The 19,954-nt window shown below is 40.4% G+C and overlaps 1 protein-coding gene across 4 annotated transcripts in view; it reads left to right on the top strand.

The window, feature by feature from the left end:
* Nucleotides 1–862: 862 nt before the first annotated feature.
* LOC124411258 (protein qui-1) overlaps nucleotides 863–19,954 on the top strand; it is an 85,768-nt gene continuing 66,676 nt past the window's right edge. For 3 of the 4 annotated variants that reach the window (XM_046890303.1, XM_046890320.1, XM_046890335.1), the window contains exon 1: nucleotides 863–993. The gene's annotated coding sequence lies outside the window, so the exon portion shown is untranslated. The remainder of the gene's footprint in view (nucleotides 994–19,954) is intronic. The other variant, XM_046890329.1, reaches the window with a different exon arrangement.

Genomic DNA, 19,954 nt, shown 5'->3' with positions numbered 1-19,954 from the left:
TGATGAAAAAAACAAGTATAATACGAATGGGACTTTTGAAGAATGAAGAGTGAGAGAGATGGCCGCTTTTTTCCGTAATTGAATTGAGTCTTCTTAAAGGTATGATCATTCAGAAAATTATTTCGAAAGTATCACCCAACAATCAGCTTGACTTCTCTCGATTTTATACAAAGTATATGTTGAATGCTTGCCCGTTTTATTAATAATCAATAACTATAGATTTTAGAGGCAATTTTGCTAGAAATATTTTCCCTCTATTGAAATCCTTCTTTATTTCACCGCCATGAGGTGATTCTTATCGAATCGTAACACATCCGAATTTTTCTATAGTTTACTCAGAGTAAATCCCGGTAAATTCATACATCGATGATTCGAAAATAAAATGATGAACGTTAGTGTCTTCATAACAATCTACCATATTGACAAAAACCGAACTCAGGACTCCGTTAATTCGCAATAAGTAATAAAGAATGTTCCGCATAAATGCCGCCATGCAACGCTCAAAATGCGTTCACTCATATTTGAGTATCAACGAACGATATTTCGTTGGGAATTTAAATCACGTAAAATTGTCAATTACTTACTGATACTACAATAAAATCATTTGCTAAATTTGCGAATTGTTCACTTTTTACCACTACAGGAGCACTTCGCTACGGTAAATTAAGCTCTGTATTATCCATTGCTTTATTGACCTTAGTACAGCAGAGTACCGGTCGGTAACTTACCGTCCGAGACGTCCCGAAAATTTAGTTCCCAAAATCTATCTCTGGTAGAGGGTGTTGACTGAGAGACATACATGCTTCTCTCGGACTGCGCTCAGTTTAGTTCCGCGTTTGTGTGCCGGGCGGCGTTGATCAATTAGCGACGGCGTCGTCGCTTCGAGTTGCAGTGGCGTCGGCGCCGAGGCGCGAGTCGTTTGATTCCGTTATCAGTAGTGGTGCGAGCTGTGTAAGAGGAGGTCCGATATTCAGTTGTACCAGTGACAGCCCGGTAAGTTTGTTTTGATTCATTGTTCACTGACCGGTTGCGCTTTATGCACTTTTCCAACTCGTCGCAATCGTATTTCGAAGCTACACGTGTTTCTGTAATTGTTAATCGTAAGCAGGCTGTAATAACAGTTTTTCTGTTTACTAATATGCGGAGGTATTAAATAACGACCGAAGATTGTACTACGATGCGGATGAACCGGTCTTCGTGAAGTACCGAAGTGAACAATTCACGTGTCACGGAGTCCTGCATTATAAATAAATTTCGCGTGTAGGTTTTTCATTTGCAATTCCTTCTATCGTTTCGGAGGTGATTCAAATCTTATTTTTTCAACTATTTTTATTCCTCAGCGTTTCTCTGCTTCTCTACCACCTGCTGCTATCGCTTCTCGCGACGAGATCGGATCGCGTGCTAAAGTATAAAGTATGTATAATAAATGAGCAGAGATGCGCGTACAAACGAGGAGTAAAAATATCTTCACGCAGTATCAATATAGATTTTTTGATAACGACCCTTTGGCGCGACACAATAGTAGGGCGATTATCAGACGCGATTTCATTGTTCCTTAAAATACAGAAGGGTCCTCTGCGTACGTATACAGACTATCCGAGTGAACTGAACGATAGTGTTAATGAACTGATAGTTCCGATAGTTTTGGTGCAGGATCCCAGTTCAATCAGAGTGGAGAGAAGTGACCCATTTTGAAAAGCATATTTCTACACTTCTCCACAATTTTTTTATTTCCGTAGATCAATCTATACATATTATAATGTTATGATGATTCACACTACCGTAAATTATGCGCGGCAGAGTACAAGGTACACACCTACAGGTGTTGAGTGTTATTCTTACCTATCATAGGCTGACCTCAAGCCCAAATATTCGGCGCGTCCTTGTACTTGGACGTAGCGTATACATTGAAACGCTATACGTTGATATTATACAGCTATGCGTGTGTTTTTTATCGCCTCTGAGGTATACACATCAAGACAGAAACACCGCTCCAAACTTACTTGCACTGAACGACTATAAACATGACCAAATATTATTTCGAATCGCGTAGATTCGTTACCGAGTTAATTATACGTATTACACATGCGGTACAACTGGTAAAGTATGAAATAGCTAAACTTGGCAATAAATTAATTCCACTACTCCACTCCGTTACGCGTATATAATATCACGCTTGAGTTAAAAATGCCTAGAAATTTGCGGATACGTTACAGTACGCTGCATGGAGTAATCTGCAGACAGTACCTACTCATGTTTTTTTTCTTCTTTTTATTTACATTCTTTATTGATGAAGTCAATTTGAAAACGAGAGTTGATACTGATATTATTTTTCTCGCCTCACATTGTCAATCGAAGCGTTATATTTACCCCGCTCGAAAAACACTTGGCTAAATTAACAGAGATAGACTTTTCCCCCGTCGTTTAGACTCGGTCTACGTATACGTGCATTAACTTACTTACAGCCATCATTACCGCGAGCAGACAAGTTAACGATGCCACGCGACTTGCAGCCTCCTACCACAATACCCTTGATACCGATTCTAAATTTATTGGATAGACCGCATAGTTTCTCGGGCGTTCCTGAAGGGAGTCCCGAACGATTCGACCGTACCAAACCGCACGAAAAGTTATTACCAAAATACACAGGCATTCATTCCTGCCTGTATATTATGCTTCGGCGTGCTATGCGGCCTACGCTGTTGTAGGCCATCGTACGTTTAATTTGAACTATTTTGAGATCGACATTTTACGCCCGATCACAATTGGATAAACGTTTAGATTGAGCACGTTGAGTCCATATACCAGTATACGATCTTATTGTAAATCACATGCTTACTCTTTATTGTAGGTATACATATGTCGTCACTTCGTTCTCCAGCTTATGTACTTCAAATCCTTTCCGTGTCAATCATACGCAATTAATTTTCAACCTGTGATTATATATTTATTTAAAATAGTATAAGAATTTAATATCACCGTTTTCGGTTTTTTCCCCTACAGAGAAAATATCTGGGCATTAAAATGAACTGTGTTTTAATTTTTAAGATGCGTTAATGACCCTCTGCAGTAGCGCAGAAATCAGCGCGTTTTAATTGCCGTTGCCGGGTATTAGCGCTGATCATCCGATTACACGATTATACCGCGAATTATGACGACGTTGAATATGATTTATGAGGATTCCAACCCTCGCAGGGTGGAAAAAAGTCGCTTTTTTCCGCACCGTAAAAAGCAAATCTCAACGTCAAGCATAGCCGGACGAATTCAGTGTAACGCATGACATATCGTGTACAGGCGTACGCAGATTTTTCAGAGAATCTATGACCTCGTAGTTTGTCCTTAGCAGGTGCGCTAAGACTGTGATAAAAACAGACTCGAAGGTTTCGGGTATTGGAGATGAAATCGTGTATGAAATAACAATCAGATTAGCCGATCGTTAGGAGTGTTGCGGGAAGCAGATGTGTTCGAGGGATATTGGGAGAAAAATGTGTAGTTGTGACGTAATCGGGTCGTATAAGCGACGGGATAGTCGGAATTCTCTGCTGGTAGGATACATATACATATATTATACAGCGATAGAAGGTTACGTGGCGTAAAATACCTTCCATGGAAGATTTTTTAACCATTAGTCATCATATTACGTCGACCACAGCTTCTCAAAGTCTGAAGGTTCGCTTCCAACTCTTTCCGGATTTTCTACCATGGATTTTTCGTGGTTTTATCTCATCTGCTAATTCACAGAGATCAGAATTAAAGAGGTCAACAGGTCATGGACTGTTTTATTTTATCTCCAATGCTCCGTTTTAATCAATTCTGGAACAGTAAATCTTCACATACCTAGTGGTCTGAAAATTTATTCAAAACTTGATTCGAATTTGAATGAAGAATCGATTTACATCGTGTTTAATATTTATTGAGGCATGAGCAGAGTTTATTATCAACGATAACTAACATAAAATACGTAGTTCTTGCCAATTCATCTTGAAAATCAAACGTCGCTTTTACAATTACCTTTTTACGTGTACTTTATAATGCCAATCGTCACGGGATGAGAACATTTTTCCTTGCGTTTTGAAAGCTCGAGCCAAATTTGTGCCTTTCTCTGATTTTTTATAACGGTAATGAATGTGGGAACTTCGCAATGTGACGAACATCCGTATTTCCCGTCGACTTTCCCCGCATACGTTAATCAAATATACGCAGTGTTCATGCTTATATATATACAGGCGTATAGTAGGTCGTTTCAGAAGGGTGGGGGTCAGACCTTGAAAGGGTCAATATTTCGAAGGATCCACATAACGAAATATCAAACAAGCGAAAATAAAATAAAGAAGAATCAAGATTCTGATGAATTCATTTTTCTCTATTTTATTTTCGTTTGTTTGAAATTTCGATATGTCAGCAATTCGAAATATTGACCCTCTCAAGTTTTGACCCTCACCCTTTCAGAAAAAAATAATTTGTGACTTTCGGATCCGTGGCATCATCCGAAAAGTTTGTTTCAGTCCACAAAAAGATTCTGTCAAAAGATGAGCATTCTATGTTATGTGAAAGATCGCGCTCAGTTGATTTTTCATTTTTATACAATTTTTGAATTTATTAAGAATCGTGATTAAAATTTTTTTGTGTCATTGCTTACATCAACCATAACATCAATTTACATCACAAAGAAGAACCACACTTGTAATATTAAGTCTCCAGTTGGTATTTGAGAAGTTTATCTCACGATATTTTCATTCTTAATTTAATCTCATAAAATAGTTATAATGCAATATGAACTTTTAGTCTAGGAGAATAAGATTCCTGGATGATATATTCTTGTATTATGGATCGTGATCTTTAAATTGACTATAAATGTCAGGAAAGAAATAATAATTGAGGTGCTAGAACGTGTTTCCTCACTAATCCAAAAATATGCGAATCAAAGTAAATAATCAAACGAGTGCGATCTGCCACATAACGTAGAACGCTCATCTATTGAGAGAATCTTTTTTTTGACCTATAAACAAACTTTTCTGGTGATGCCACGGTGGGGAAATCGCTAATTATTTTTTTCTAAAACACCCTAGTCTATTATAGACTAGCCTTCATCATTTTGGACAAATTTCGTGAAAGCGCGAAAGCAATTTGACCTTGGAATTGTTCGGGAATTGGGAATACCAAACAATCCAGTGGCAAATACCAGGGGCAGTTTCACACAGGGGTAGATACATGCGTGCTACGGGAGTGCAAAGCACTCCAGGGGTGTACTTCGGTTACGTCTATATTTTTCCAGACGCACTGTCACGTTAAACAATTATCTAATTATGGATAAACAAAAAATTTTGGGATACAAAATACAACGTCGAGAAGTGAAAAAATACTTTTTCGTTTATGTTGGCCATGCTGTTTAGACAGCGATTTGTATATATTTAGAAGATCTGCTCGTTCAGTGACAGTTTATTTGACGTGTGAAAAATTTGTTGGCTTAACCTCTTGTCTCGAATAGATGTGTAAAGCTTTGAATTAGGTTCACCATCACCATGTCTGAATTCGTTCGTTGTTTTCTGCGATTTTTACTACAGCAAATCCTCCGGGCGTCGAATGTGTAATCAAACACAACAAAGCTTTCTGACTTCCTACGATGAGATTTCATTTCCAAGCATCAACGTCAGAATTGGTTATCTGTGGAAAATGCTAATCTCACAATTCGATGTATTATGTGCAGGACGCACATAATAAGCGGATCTGGGCTATGGTAATATTATAGCTAATTGATCTGTCGACGTACTTCGCGGAATTGAAAATCCTGAGCTTTTCGAAAGTTCTAATATAATAATAATGATGCATAATAATAATGATGAGGCTTATCTTCCGCGAGGGTAGAGGAAATTCTCTCTTGCTTCACTCTCGAGCTATCTCGATTGCTGCTCACGTTTCGGTTTCGACGATAAATTTATACACAGGGATAACAGGAATTTTCAAACCTTTATTCTTGAATGGAAAAAATGGTATCCTGTGACACGTGGTAAAATATCTAACGAAAAAATGTAGGAGATCGAGCAATTATTTTTCCGGAGTCAAATGTACTTGCGCGGTTTAATAGAAAAATGTTTCGCAATATTTTCTACTCACCAGCTTAACTTTATGCGTAATGTAAAATCGACCTGCAGAGTTGTTTGAAAAATGTTGTGTTTTTTTTTTAGTATTTACCTTCTCTTATTTTTTCTTGAATGTAGCATCGCGGAAGGCTCATTTTAATACACTTCTGACTTTTTTGAGTTCATCACATTTTCATTGCATTAATGCTAAAATATACGAGAGGCAATATCGTAGATCATAGATGCAAAGTTTATTATTAATAATCAATTGAACCACGCGGTTACCGTCAGATAAGTCAAAGGAGATTTACTTGAGAATAAAAATAAGATTAATAGTACAATTTCAGGATATTCCAGTTCGAATTAGGAAAGAACCTATTTCTTGGTTCCACTTTCTATCCGGATATCCGGATTGAAATATGAAAGACGTGATGTTTAGTGCGGAATGTGGGTAGCTCTTTGAAGAATCTGAGTGGTGTGAAATCGTGAGGTCCTCCAGTAATACGCGAAATCTCCTTTTAAATCCTCGTAAAATCCTTTAAGCATTCACTAACAGACAGGATAAGTGAGTAAGCAGTTTTGGAACGTATCGGTTCAGAACCGTGATTTAATTTGAAAACGCTTCCGCGTAATTAGGGTGGGATTATAAAATTAACGGAAATGAAGAAAAATTACTTTTCTCTCAGGTTAAATTCGTATTTTTGCGAACTGGGCGAATATGTTTTTGCAGAATAAGAAGTTTAAAGAAAAAGACGGGATTCATAGGGTGTGTTTTGATGCCCCAAAGTTTACCGAAGTTGAACTCTGTGTACGGATGGAACAGCAACTGAGTCTCCTCAAGTTTGTTCTGGATAACTTAGCATGCGAGAGTGAAACACCATTTTCTCCTAGCCTTGTTTTCCTGCATACACGTGATACCTACCTACGTAAAATACAGGATATATGCGAGCACATCGTAGATACAGATAATAGGGTAGATACCCGGTTAATGCACGATGGTAGTTTAGTGATAATTAGACTGATTAGCTTCGACGAGCTAACCTGTTGTTACACTATAGAACTTTGTTACCACTCAAACCGATTAATAATTGAAATTATGTACTACGATATTACTTAATTGGTATATTCATCCATCATTGCGTAGGTATTCTTGTTCTCGGGTATTTTTGTAATAACAATCAATCCTGTGCATCATTGTTGACAATTGTGGTACCGGCTGATGATATTTATGCGAAAATTGAGCCGTGGAAGAATATTTTTCACTCGCCTGATTTTTCCTTGTGTAATTTGTATACGTATGCCTATTTTATGCTATTTGTGGGGTAGCTAGCTAGAGCTGCCGGCGTATATATACATAAGAGGATTCGCTTTTCAACCAGAAAACTCGTCAATGCTGAGACGACAGGGGAGCGGGTTGGCTTTTGATTGAAAAAGTTTCCAAAGAATTTTTTCTTCTCGCCAAGTGGTAGTAATGGAATATAGATATATTTATAGGTAGCGATCCATACGTATAGCGATCTCGGTAATGAGAAAAAATTTCCCTTTAAGGGCCAAGAACGAAAGTATCGATGGAGGGAGAAAATGATGAGTAAGGAAAGGGACAAAAAAGGTAGAAAGAAAGAAAGAAAGAAAAAACGAACGAAGAAAAGAAAAAGGATGGTGAGAAAGGCGAAGTAACCTTTTGAAATATTACGACGTTTTTATGTGCCAGTGAATGTATATATACAGATGACGTGTATGTAGCTGACAATGGCGAGGCTGGTGATGAATATTCTTGCCTGCCAGACATTTCGAAGTCACATTTTTGAGACTGTCAAGTAGTAAACGCGGGTTTACATCGTACCGTGAGCTTCTTTATATCTGCGATATTTTACGCCGGCTAAAAAAGCTTTCCCATCAGGATTAAGCAGACTCTGTGTCGGTTTGGTGAAGAAACAGGAACAATGATTGCTTTTGAAGTTGAAACCATGATTTTCAATCTATTACACGACTGATTGTAAGCCAGAGACATTTCGTTCAACCAGTTTACGTCGTGAAATCTATTAAAAACGGTGACTTAGGAGAATGAATGAATCTAGAAATTTTAATGAAATGATACTTTATTCTTGCATGTAATTTCGAGGCCTGAATATTGACGAAGTGAAAACAGACTGAAGCAAATTTTTATCTTTTATCGACAGGGAATCGTGATTCGCTAACAATAAGTTCAGCAAGGTCCTTTTAATAAATATACGAGTCAGGTCCGAAAAAACGAATTTACTTATACGACAAATTATTTGTGAATTGTGAATGAATAAAATTCATTACGACATCGATGGTTATGGATCATTGGGCGTATCAGCAGGAAGTGGTCTGATCCGCGGACTACGGGAACCGTGGCCTTTGATGTCATCATCGGAGGAGCCTTCTCGACCGGAATCTACAGTCTAAGAAGAACAGTTGAAGAAATAGAATCAATTATTGACAAGCTTGCGGCGCTGGTATTGACAGTAGAAACCGCGACTAAAGTTTTTTTTCGAAAAGTAATCGTAGAGCCGTTTTGACAGCATCTTCTACCTTATAGCTGGACCAAAGTCTTGTGGGCTTTGAGAGAACCATCGAGCTCCAGGAAGCGGCTTTTATCAGCCAGATGAGTCAGCCTCCAGCGAAATAAAATAAGGAAATTGGCTGTCTTCGATTTATGAATTACGATTTGTGCGGTAAATAGAAAAAATATGGATGCCGTTGTTATTGTTGTTATCAGTGTTGAAGACGCTTTTGTATATTCATTAATGTGTCTCTTATTGAACGTTCACGGTATCAGTAAATTGATATTAATTGATTTGTTTCTGTTTATTCAATACTTCGGCGAACTGGAATGAAAATCACGATATTACTAATTCTATTGATATTAAATTACTCTTGTCATGGGTTTTGGCTTACCGGTGAGAATAAAGGGGTAAATTTCAATCGAAACTGGAGGAAAAAAGGGACACGTCAGGTTTTCTGATAACATGTACTTTGTAAAATGCAGAACTTACTGTCGAAACATTGAAAACCACTGTCTGCTGAGCAAAATTTGATACATTTATAGTAAAAAGTATAATTGATACGAATTTTCTTTTTTTTTTTTTTTGTTATACCGAAATCCTTAATACGTTTCTCTTTCCCTGCAGTTTTGAGTAAAATCTGCTCTTGTCTTATCTCCGGTTTTAACGGTAGAAGAAAAACCTTCCGCTTATTGTTCTAATCAACAATACTGATGTAAAATAATTATTCAGTGTTTGGTGCGCAGTTTCTTTGTATATATACGCGGCTTGTATAGGTACATCGTAGGTGTATACGAGGGAAAGGCGTTATGACGTAAGAAGGTTCGATTGGAAGAAGTGAAATATGGTTGTCATCGGTGAAGGAGGGTGGTTTGAGCTCGCACGCAGATCCTGGCCGAGAGAAAGCTTCGCTGTCCCCCCGTAAATATTCCGGTGTATAAAATATATATCTATACATTGAATATATATATTTATACATATATATGTATATATATACATATATTTATATACATATATTTATATATACACGTAAAGTATAACGTTATTCGCACCCCCGTCGTGATGGAGTGATGGAGCGCGACACCAAAGTGTTTCCAAAGTACTTCGCGTATAAACTTGAAACGTAATCTTGAATATATATATACCAGCGCGAAGGTTCGGGAAACCGCGAACTCTTCGTAGAAGGCGGAACTACATCGATCCTCGTCTTTTCCTCGGGAATTTTCAAATTTTCCACGTTATTTTTGCGGCATCGAAATTCGAAGGCAACGGATCACTTCCCGAATGCTCGCCGCGGATATTCTGCACGAATCCTTGAACTCGCTCCACCGAGGCGCTGCCACCTTTGCGGTAATACGGATATTCAATTATAGAGATGAAATATTGGATTGTGCTAAAATATCATCCACCTGCTGTGGTGTAAGGGGTTCCCTTTTTTGCTCCTTGCTGAAAGAAGCGATGCGGATGGCGCGAGAGCTCGAGGACCCAGGATTAGGGTCCTCGAGTATTTTAGGGGAAAACTTGGGCTTCTGGTTTTGCGGACCCGTTGACCCCTTGACCAGCGGTATATCGGTCGGGCATCTGTCTACTCTCGTCCATTGAGCGTGGGTGGACGAGTTACAATGTTCGCTCTTCACCGCACGGGGTTGACAAAGACCGAATAGTATCCGGGGACACGTTTCGCTTCATTCGTTTCGTTTATGGAACTGGAACTTTCTTCGCAGTCACGTAATGGCGAACAGATACGAAAAAGGAAAAGAAAAACGTATTTGCGAACCGTAGAGATAAATCGACAGTGTCGTTAATATCGACGGGATATTATAATGGTCGAGGCACATAAACTTTTCTCCACCCACTTCAGTTTTCGTCTTTGCACAGCTTCCTGTTATTCATTTTCACAGTTTATGCAACGTTGTCAGCTATTGATGACGATTACTTGCACGGAGTTGAGAAAACCATTAATAAACATCTCTGGTTCGATACTCTGGCTAAATTAAATGGCATTGGGATTTCCCTGTATCACGTACTATTCAACACTATTTGTGAACCAAATTCTCCTGTTTAAACAACCGAAAAACAACTTGCAACGTAAAATTGCTGTTAAAATTTTAATTGCCATGTACTTAGACTGAAAATACTTTCCGCTCCAAGTATCGCGAATTTGGAATCAACCTCACTGTAAGAACTCCTCCTCACAGCATGCGCAGAAATTACATTTTAATACTTATATCTGTTATTATACTCATTAGGATGATTTTAGTATTTTCGGTGGCCTTACGTCACACAAGGCTTACAATCTACTGCTTGCCCGTCACACGTTGACTCGTACTACTGCATTCTGATTCGGTGCGTCGGCAGATCTTCTGTCAAGCTGACAGTCTATGTTAGACAAATTACTTTCATTAATGCGGTGAATTTCCAAAATCGATTGATCGATAGACTAACTGTCTCGTATATTAATTGGCAGATTGTATCATGTGCAAAATTTTTATGTGGTTTTTACTAATTCCGTAATCTGTTTGGTCTGCGGGATTGGTAACGTGGGATCCGAATCCTCGTGCGACTGAATATTTCCTATATTAGGACTCTTTTTTGCGATAAACATTTGTTTTTATATACAGTAACAGTAGATTTGCTTTACTAGAAAAAATAGTGTTTATAAAGCGATGGGAAGATATTTTTCTGCGTATTATTTTTATAATTATACCTTATTGCTTATCGAAAAATACTTTTTTCGTACATTTTACCATGCCAAAAATGACACACAAGTTAGACTTTTTTTTCCTTATTAATTTCAACAAAAAATTCAATGTTGAATAATTATCTGCAGATATTGAGGAAAGTGATCGCAACGAAACGCAAGAAAGAATTAAAGTCAACGAATCGTTTTGCAATCTGTTACTCAACTTGCGAAATGCCTACGTCGATTTGCTGCTTCGTCTACTTGTTTGAACAATTTGTGCAGCCGTGTAATATCGGCTGTCGTAAATAAACCGTATAGAAATATGCTAATGTAGCTGCGGGGTATCCGGCTGAAGTTTGACGTTTTCTGTAGCCCGTTAATTTGCGGTAAGCTAACAGTTCTGTACCTAACGTGTGGTTGTTTCTCGGTAGTGGCAGGAGAGTATCGAACGTGGAACTGAGCTGTTAGGGCTTTAGTTGGATACGTGCACATACTGCAAGTGAACGGTGAACAATGGAGATCCGAAATCCCTGTGACAAAGTGATTACAGAAATACAGAAATTTCCGATTCAGAGCTGCAATTTTGCCCAGCTTGGGATAGAAAATGAAAATTTTCGAAACCCCTAAAAAACCTTAAATACAATTAGCCAAGTGCAAACGGTTTCAAGTTTCCGATTCCAAGAAAGAATGAATCACTCGTTGCATGAGCGAATACAAGTTTCGATAACTCCATTCTTATTTACATATAAACTGTATTATTTAAATTACCTATTATGTTAGGGTAGCCCTCAAGAATTGCGTAAAAATTCTGAGACTCAGGCCTTGAAATAAAAATTTGAAAGAATTAGAGATTCTTTTTTTTATATTTAAAGCCGATGTACGACCATCCAACATTGAAATTCAAAAAAAAAAAACATTTCACGACTACCCTAATATATTATATACGTGTTTAATAACGGCATTCGACTGATACGTAGATTAAACGAATCAAGGTGGACTTAGCAGTTCGTGCTAATTACGTGCGAGCCTTAGGCTCGTCTCCGGATCCACCTTGTGTACACATCCACGTATTTACTTGCGGGGTAGTCTTCCTCTGTGCTGAAACCGCCGACGGGTAACCCCTAATACTGTAACAACCTCGTTACGTCGTCAGCATTGTTGCTTAATGTTTATTCGGTGATAAAAAAGTAGCAACGTTTGCGTGTGCGTGACTTATGATCACGTAGAAAGGTACGGGAAAGTTTTTCCCGTGAATTTTTCCTCACGAATGCTCACGCTAGAACGCGAAACCGTTTTTTCGTTTTTAATTTCGAAAGAACTCCAAGGACGACCGGAGCCAAGCCAAGGCTGCTTTAAGGGGCTTTATACGTATACTTCTGAGTGCGTTTGTTATGTACGACTGCACTTTCAGCACTTGTCTATTAAAGTACGGCAGTAGGTACAGTTCCGGCTGCATGCCCGTTATAATGGCTGACTGTTCTTGGCCCAATTCCAGAGAGAATCTGTTCCAGGGTCTGACAATGAGACGAGATGTTTAAAAGCCGGCCACGATCCTCCTGGGCGAAGGATATTAATCGAGAGCTGGTTTTTCGATTAACGCATTTGGTTTCGCGCGTTATCTGTTGACGGAAACAAATGGCAAGCTTTCCAGGATTCCCATGGTGGTATATACATCATAAATCCTCGACTGTTTGGGTACGGATGCGGGTGACGTTTTCGTGTCAAAAAGCCTATCAACTACGTCCGAGTTGACAGAGAGGTAAAGAGAGAGAGAGAAAGAGAGAGAGAGAGACCCTAGAGTTCCTCAAACTTTTGGTGGTGTTCTCTTACTCAGTAAACGACGAGATTCTGAGAAACGAGCGAGCAAACGCTGGGATTCCAATGCCAGACGTATGTTACAGAGGGTCGGAAAATTGAAGGAATAATCTGAGACGCGGGTTTATTCAAGACCCATGCTGATCAAGTTTGCTACGCTTGATTAATACCTTACCAAGGAAATTAACCCTCGCTTCAATTTCTCCTCGTGGTCATGAAACGCTAAACTGACTCGTCAACCTGTATCAAAATATTCTCTGAGGTTGGCCCCAGTGAGGAGCAAACGGTATATCAACTTCCCTACGATACTTGCTACCAGTTACCAAAATTTATTCTCTTACTCATTCCCTCATTCCCCTGAGCTACTTCCATTCATCACTTGTATAAAAACACTTCGTAAATTACAAAACCGCGTGTAGGTACATGTGTTTACAAGGATTTTTATAGATACGAGTTGAACATCCATTTGTCAGAGGTAAACTTTGATTAGATAACAAAAAAGGAAAAAAAAAAAAAACATTTTAGAATCGGTAATTAGTCTTCGTTACTTATATGTACAAGAATCGCTTCAAATTTATTCATATCGTATTTATAATGATTTGTGAAGATGAAGTGCTCAACAATTATTCAAATTACGGATATTGGTGTTCGTCTTATGATGAATACAGTGGCGAATTAATCAAGCCATCAATATTTGAACTGCTGCCAAGTTTAGTACTTTAATCCTAGTCCGTTGATCCGACTTAACCGGAAGTATGACAATAACCCAACATTTATTCTATGATGGACAAGTTCTACATTTGAGGCAACCTTTGCGCTAGATGGTTTCTGACTTGATATCTATATATCACAGTAATAAATTCTCTGCAGAATGCTGTTCATAATATATATTTATATTACTCCGCGGCATGGAAGTATAATGAATGCACCATTTTTGCTCGCCGCAGCGTTCCAAAACAAAAAAAAAAAAGATGAAGCAGAAGTCACGGATGAACGTACAATCTGCTCATTATATTCGTACCTAGAAGGGTATGTCTGCGACCATCGCCATTTAAAGGCAAACCTCGCTTTTTCATGAAAATTTTATTCTAAACGCAAGCTTTACAGATGCTTTTCGATATTAGAATTGAACAATGAAAGTGTCAGAATCGGAAGTCACGTAGGGCTGCTGAACCGTTCTAAAAAAAAATGCCTTAATTTTCATTCTACCAATCAAACAATATATCCCTTCAATTATTAAGTCAATTTATATTAGGAAAATCTTTTTCAAGCTACGTATAACGAACGCTCAAGAGAAATATACTTATAATACATTGAACGGTTCACTTTCAGCAAGGTCGAAGCAACTTTGTTCAAACTTTCAAGAGAAAGGGTTCGACCTGTTCACGTTTCTGCAACTATGACCGTTTTCCCTCGAGGGGTGTAAACACTGCATGTAATTCCACCACTGAAACAGAGTCTGAAGGGGTGATTCAATTCTCCACGGGATAAAAACCCGGGAAAAGTTGATTGCCAGAGTGAATCCGTTTGTTCGTTGATGAAGTATATTCCACTGGATTTGGATCAACCCCGAAGCAGGTACACCCATGTCAATTCGGATACCCTCGGTACATCCACCCACCTCTTATTCAGGTACATTACGAATTACACCGATCCTCGGGCAGGCAGGTGAGCCAGAGGGGTTGAAGAACACGAAACGGAGAAACACGAAACGGAGGACGGGGGCCATAAGCTGCTAGGGACTCACCAGGTTCGGGTGCTCGGTGAACCGGTGAACTTTTGACCCCGCCGCAAGAACCCTCGCCACCCCTTCCTCTCCCAACCTTGCCCGGGGCCTTTGCGTAGGTACAATCCTACCACCGGTACACAAGCGATGATCAAACCCCATCAAACATACCGTTGGGCTCGTTTCCATATCCGGAGTCTGCAAGTTGCGTCTGAAAATCGGAAGAACGATTTAATCAGCTGGTAATTAATCATAATGTACCTCAGTTATTACCGTAGGATCGGGGAGAATCGGGGTATGAAAATTACACCCTTCGAGGGTGATTATCCCGGTGGTCTGAACCTCGGGGATGGCTGTCTATACCTCGGGCTGCCGAATGCAGTGGGGCTTATCATTTATTCAAACCCACAGCCCGCGTTCGTAGGTACAACGTACACATGGATTATCGCTGTCCATTCCTAATCCTTAATTCGCTCCCGCGATACCCAGTCAATTTCATCCTCTTCGGGTCAAATTCATTGCCTGCGGTCATCGATTACAGTCCTGATGCTCCTATCTCGCAGCTACTCTATTCTTGGACGTTGCTCTTAGGGGTGTTCGGCCTCTTTCGACGCTGCGAATGGATATAAGATCCGAACCGATCGACTTTCGCGATGACGTTAATCGTGGGCGATTTTAATGTCACGGTTCTCATTGTCTCAGGGCTTGGAGTGAAACATTTATTTCAACGAATCCTCCGCGTCGTGAATGTTTCACACATCGTTGATCCGTCGTCGCATTTTGCATTCAATACCCGCTCGGAGCGCGGTTTTTTTTTTATCCTCGACGGTAATTAAAACCTTTTGTTCGTTCTGGTAGACCGGCTACAGGAGGTGAAAAAACCTTCCTATCTAGTTTCACTCTTCGTATGATAACGAGTGAAGGGACTTGAACAGGCGAGAACTGACGGGTTGATATTCTCCGTGTTTTGTCCGACTACAATACCGTTGAGCGTTGAGGGTTCGTTTGTTCGGTCAAATTCTCGACGACATCTCTGGCCATTAGCCGTCGTCGTGCTCTGCCTCTCTCCTTTCCTTCCTCCTCCTCATTGATCCGGACATGTTTCGTCAACGTTATTGCGCGGGATGTGTAACACCGCAATTCGTGGAAAGTAGAATAATAGCAGTGGTAACGACGTATAAAGTCGGCCTGGAACTCAGGTGCAATCTTCGTTCCCCGGAATATCGGAAGTTCGATAACCAAAAGTAGGTGCGAGCTCCAGGCACGCGTTACACAAACAGTGTAAATAACGCGGGAAACTCAAAAAGTCGAGCGTTGCCGCTTTTGTCCCGAGGGAGCTGGCTTCTCGGTGGTTTTGAATCCTTGGAATTCCTACTCCGCTGAAAGACGCAGTGCGCAATGACGACGGGGGCCACGGAGGTGAAAGTAGATGAAGGGAAAAAGTGAAGAACGTAGCGCCGTCACTTTCCGCAAAGACTTCTCTTTCCACGGAAACGTGGTTGAAATACCACCGCCAGCGGCCCTTTCTTGTCTAACAATCGGAACGTTCAAGAGCTTAAAGCGCACCAAGTCAACCTCCGGGTCGCCAGGTCACCCGGGTTTTTGCCCTCAGGTGGCGTTGGGCTCGCCGCAAGTATTCTTTCATCCTGCACAATGCCAGGTGCCCCTTGTTCTTCCCTCTTCCATCCCGTGCCTCTTCACTTTCTCCCAGCCCGCAAACTCCTTCGAATCCACCCTGTGTGCCAAGGTGTAGGTACAGAAGTATATGGATTAAGGGATGTGAAATTTCAGGGGTATAACTTCGTTGTCGGGTACTGGTGGTATATTCGTACGCACGCATGTCTGGGCACCTACGCATCGTGTGGCAATAACTACGCGTGTGCAGTACGTAAAGGCCGTAATCAGATTCAACCCTTTGTTAGATCATCCCTTCGCAGCGGATCTCACCTTTATTGTTCGTAGCTTTACGTGTACCTGTCACTACCCTACAGTACTCGCTTTATTACCCAGACGGCGTTCGGACATCCGTTTTCTTTTATCAACCGATATATTATCCGGTGCTCGCAACTTTTCTCTGATCCTAATGATCCTCCGTATATGCGTCCTCCAATTTGGTGATTGAAATTCCGGCGAATAATGGAAAATTTGATATTATAAGTAAAGTCAAAGATTTAGTCTAGTTGGATTGTTTATTCCCTGAGGATATAATTTAAAAAAAAAAAAGAGAAAACAAGGCAAAACTGCGAGTTATGTGCGGGCAATGACTTACGCGAAAATTGTGATATTAGGGTGTGAGGATGGCAAATGTGAATGAGCCGAACCTTTTTAGAACGGCGGACCTCAGCAGGTCTTCGCATTCACAGATTGCGGAATTGAAAATGGTTGCGATCGATATGATCTCGGACAAAAAGTGAATGGAAATTTGAATTGGAAATCCGAAAAAGAGGAGCAGCTTGGAAGGTTATCAATTAACTTTGTCCAATCCGCATTAAACCATTTTGGGTGAAAAACGTTGAACTTTGTATCCACTGTTTTTTTTTTCGCTCTGTCACTTACGATAATGCAGCATTGTGTTGCGCGTGTCCAAAGCACTGGAACGTCAACGTTTTCGCAACGTTTGATGCAAGGGTCGAGTCTGGAATTACGGACGAGTGAAAGGGTCAGGGCCGGAGCACCGTGGCATGGACTAGCTGTGGTCCCGTTTACTTTGAAGGTCCAGAAAATTGGAAGCATAGTGGAACCAGCGAGGTGGTAAGCGTCAAATAGACTGACGAAGAGACGGAAAGGGCCGAGGAGGAGACCTGAGCAGGATATGACGTGATTTTCGAAAGGTACCAGCATCTTCATCGTCGTCGTTGTACTTTTATCTAAACGTTCGAGGGAGAAATAAGAGAGACTGATAGGAGAGAGCGGCATGTGGAGGATAAGTCTGGTTTATGGTTCAAGGTGTCGTAAATCGTTCATTACGGCCTGCCTGTATCGGCAAAAAGACGACGAATTGGAACGAGGATACCATCGAAGAGGAGAAAAAGCACCGAAAGAACAAAGCCCGCTGGGAACCGTGGAAAGCCTACGTAGATATATGTATAACTCTGGAAAAGATATCGATTACTGCCATTTATTTCTGTTACTTTTACCCTATGGCCAAAGTTTTATTTATGTAACAATGTATCGCGAAGCGTTGGACTGCCTGACTCATTGACCAAACTATAATATATAATTCTTTCACGCCGCGTTTTTCACATGACAGTGAAACCTGTAATACGTTCAATAATCAACTAGTCGTAATCATATCGCCAGTAAAGGGTGAAGTATGTCGCGGAAACTAATGGCTTTTCCTATAGGTACCTTCGTCCCGTGCAGGATCGATGACGAAGCCTGTCACGCGAGGTGAAAATTTAAGGAAACACGCTTTTAAACCGCCTGCCACCGCTGAGCTCATATTTTATTATTACCTATATCACGTTACTCGTCGTTCCGACGCTCCTCTAGGTCGCCGTTCTTGCATTCTCTCTTACCGCCTCTGTAAGCTAGATATATACCTTGGGACGAGGCAGTCCGGTAATCTTATCACGACTAAAGAGTAAATAGAATCAACCGCGTAAGCAGTTTTGTAGTGAAAATGGATTGAGTTTGCAGTTGTTCGACCGAATGTCAAGGTGCAAAGGGAGAGAAGTATGGAAGAAAGTGAAAGCGGAGAAAAATTACATCAGAAGAAGTAGGAAAGTACGAAAAAAGCTTCGAGAAAATGGATCGTGATATCTGTGTGGGTGGATAACTTGATATCCATTGAATTCAGTTTCATTCGTGGCGATGAAAGAAGTCTGACATTGCAAACATGTATTCTTTAGTATCGTTCGTAGAGAAGACTATTTTCTACAACTCGACACAGAGCGGGTGAAATTCGTAGGAAATTCCTAACGGTTATCCCAGGAAGTTCGATATCTCGGTAAATTAACAAAGCAGGGATTCCCCGCAGCTGTGAAGCTTCGGAGGCGATGATGATCTACGGGTTGCTGGTTTGGTTGCTCGATCTGCGTAAAACTTCTTAACGATCACCAACAAAAGTATCGTCTCAGGGCGAGTAAAACTCACTTCAGACTTCCCCTTCGAGAGCAGTAAAACTGTGCAACATATATGGCGTCTTGACGCTACAAATGGAAAAAGAAAAGGAAGGGAGAGAGATTCGCGAAACGATGGAAACGACGAGAAAATTCTAGTTCAAAGAATCGTCGAGCTAATTGTAAAGTGCTTTCTGAAGCATATCAAGCATCTTCTAACTTTTGTACGTATTTAATACTCTCAGCTTTCGTCTAACAATAAGCTGTTCGTGTTCGTACTTGAGGAATATTATACATATACACATGTTGAACAGCTTATGCGTCGTCAGTGTAAAATTGGTTTGAAATCACCGACCGCATATCGTCGCGTCGATTCACCGACGGACTTGATCCACACCATTTTATGAAGTTAATTCGGTCTCGGACAGAGGTCACAGGTTAATATTTAATTCGCGTGAATTGTACGCTCCGAATATCGCGTACAGCCTGCAAGATTTATAGCGACGAAAAACCTCGTCTAATTCCATCGTGTACCAAACTGTCCGATTTAATATTCAGATCTCTCGCTTTGAAATTAACGGCTTTTGCAGTTTATTGTTAAATACTGAATTCAAATGGAAAACATTCTCTTAACTCGGTCACGAGTAAAATATGTAGTGATGAAATGAGAGTCCAATTTTAGACTCGCGTGGACTTCAATCAACATTTGAATGTGATCCACGCGAGCTGTAGGAAAAAGCTCGCCATTATACCCGAATTGATGAACTGTGATATGCCACGTTGGTTCCAAGAACCGCTAAGCCTTTCAGAGGCGGCGGAGTAAGCTTTAAAAATTGTCTGGTAACGAGGAACCGTTTTCCGTTCGTGCATTTGCTTGTTAGAATTTTTCACGACAGGATGAAGAATCGATGGAGACCCAACGTGGGTATATCGAAGGGCTGGTTGACAGATTCACGTTATGCATGACGCGGGAGTGTTTGGAAATGTGCGGACCCATGTTGTCTGGAAAATGGAAAACTCGCTAAGTCTCGCGGGACGACAGCTTGTCGCTGATTCCATGC

The sequence above is a fragment of the Diprion similis genome, chromosome 2, assembly GCF_021155765.1.
Source record: "Diprion similis isolate iyDipSimi1 chromosome 2, iyDipSimi1.1, whole genome shotgun sequence".
Taxonomy (NCBI): Eukaryota; Metazoa; Arthropoda; class Insecta; order Hymenoptera; family Diprionidae; genus Diprion; species Diprion similis.
Note: the sequence above shows the minus strand (reverse complement) of the source record. Positions and strands in the feature narration are given on the sequence as shown.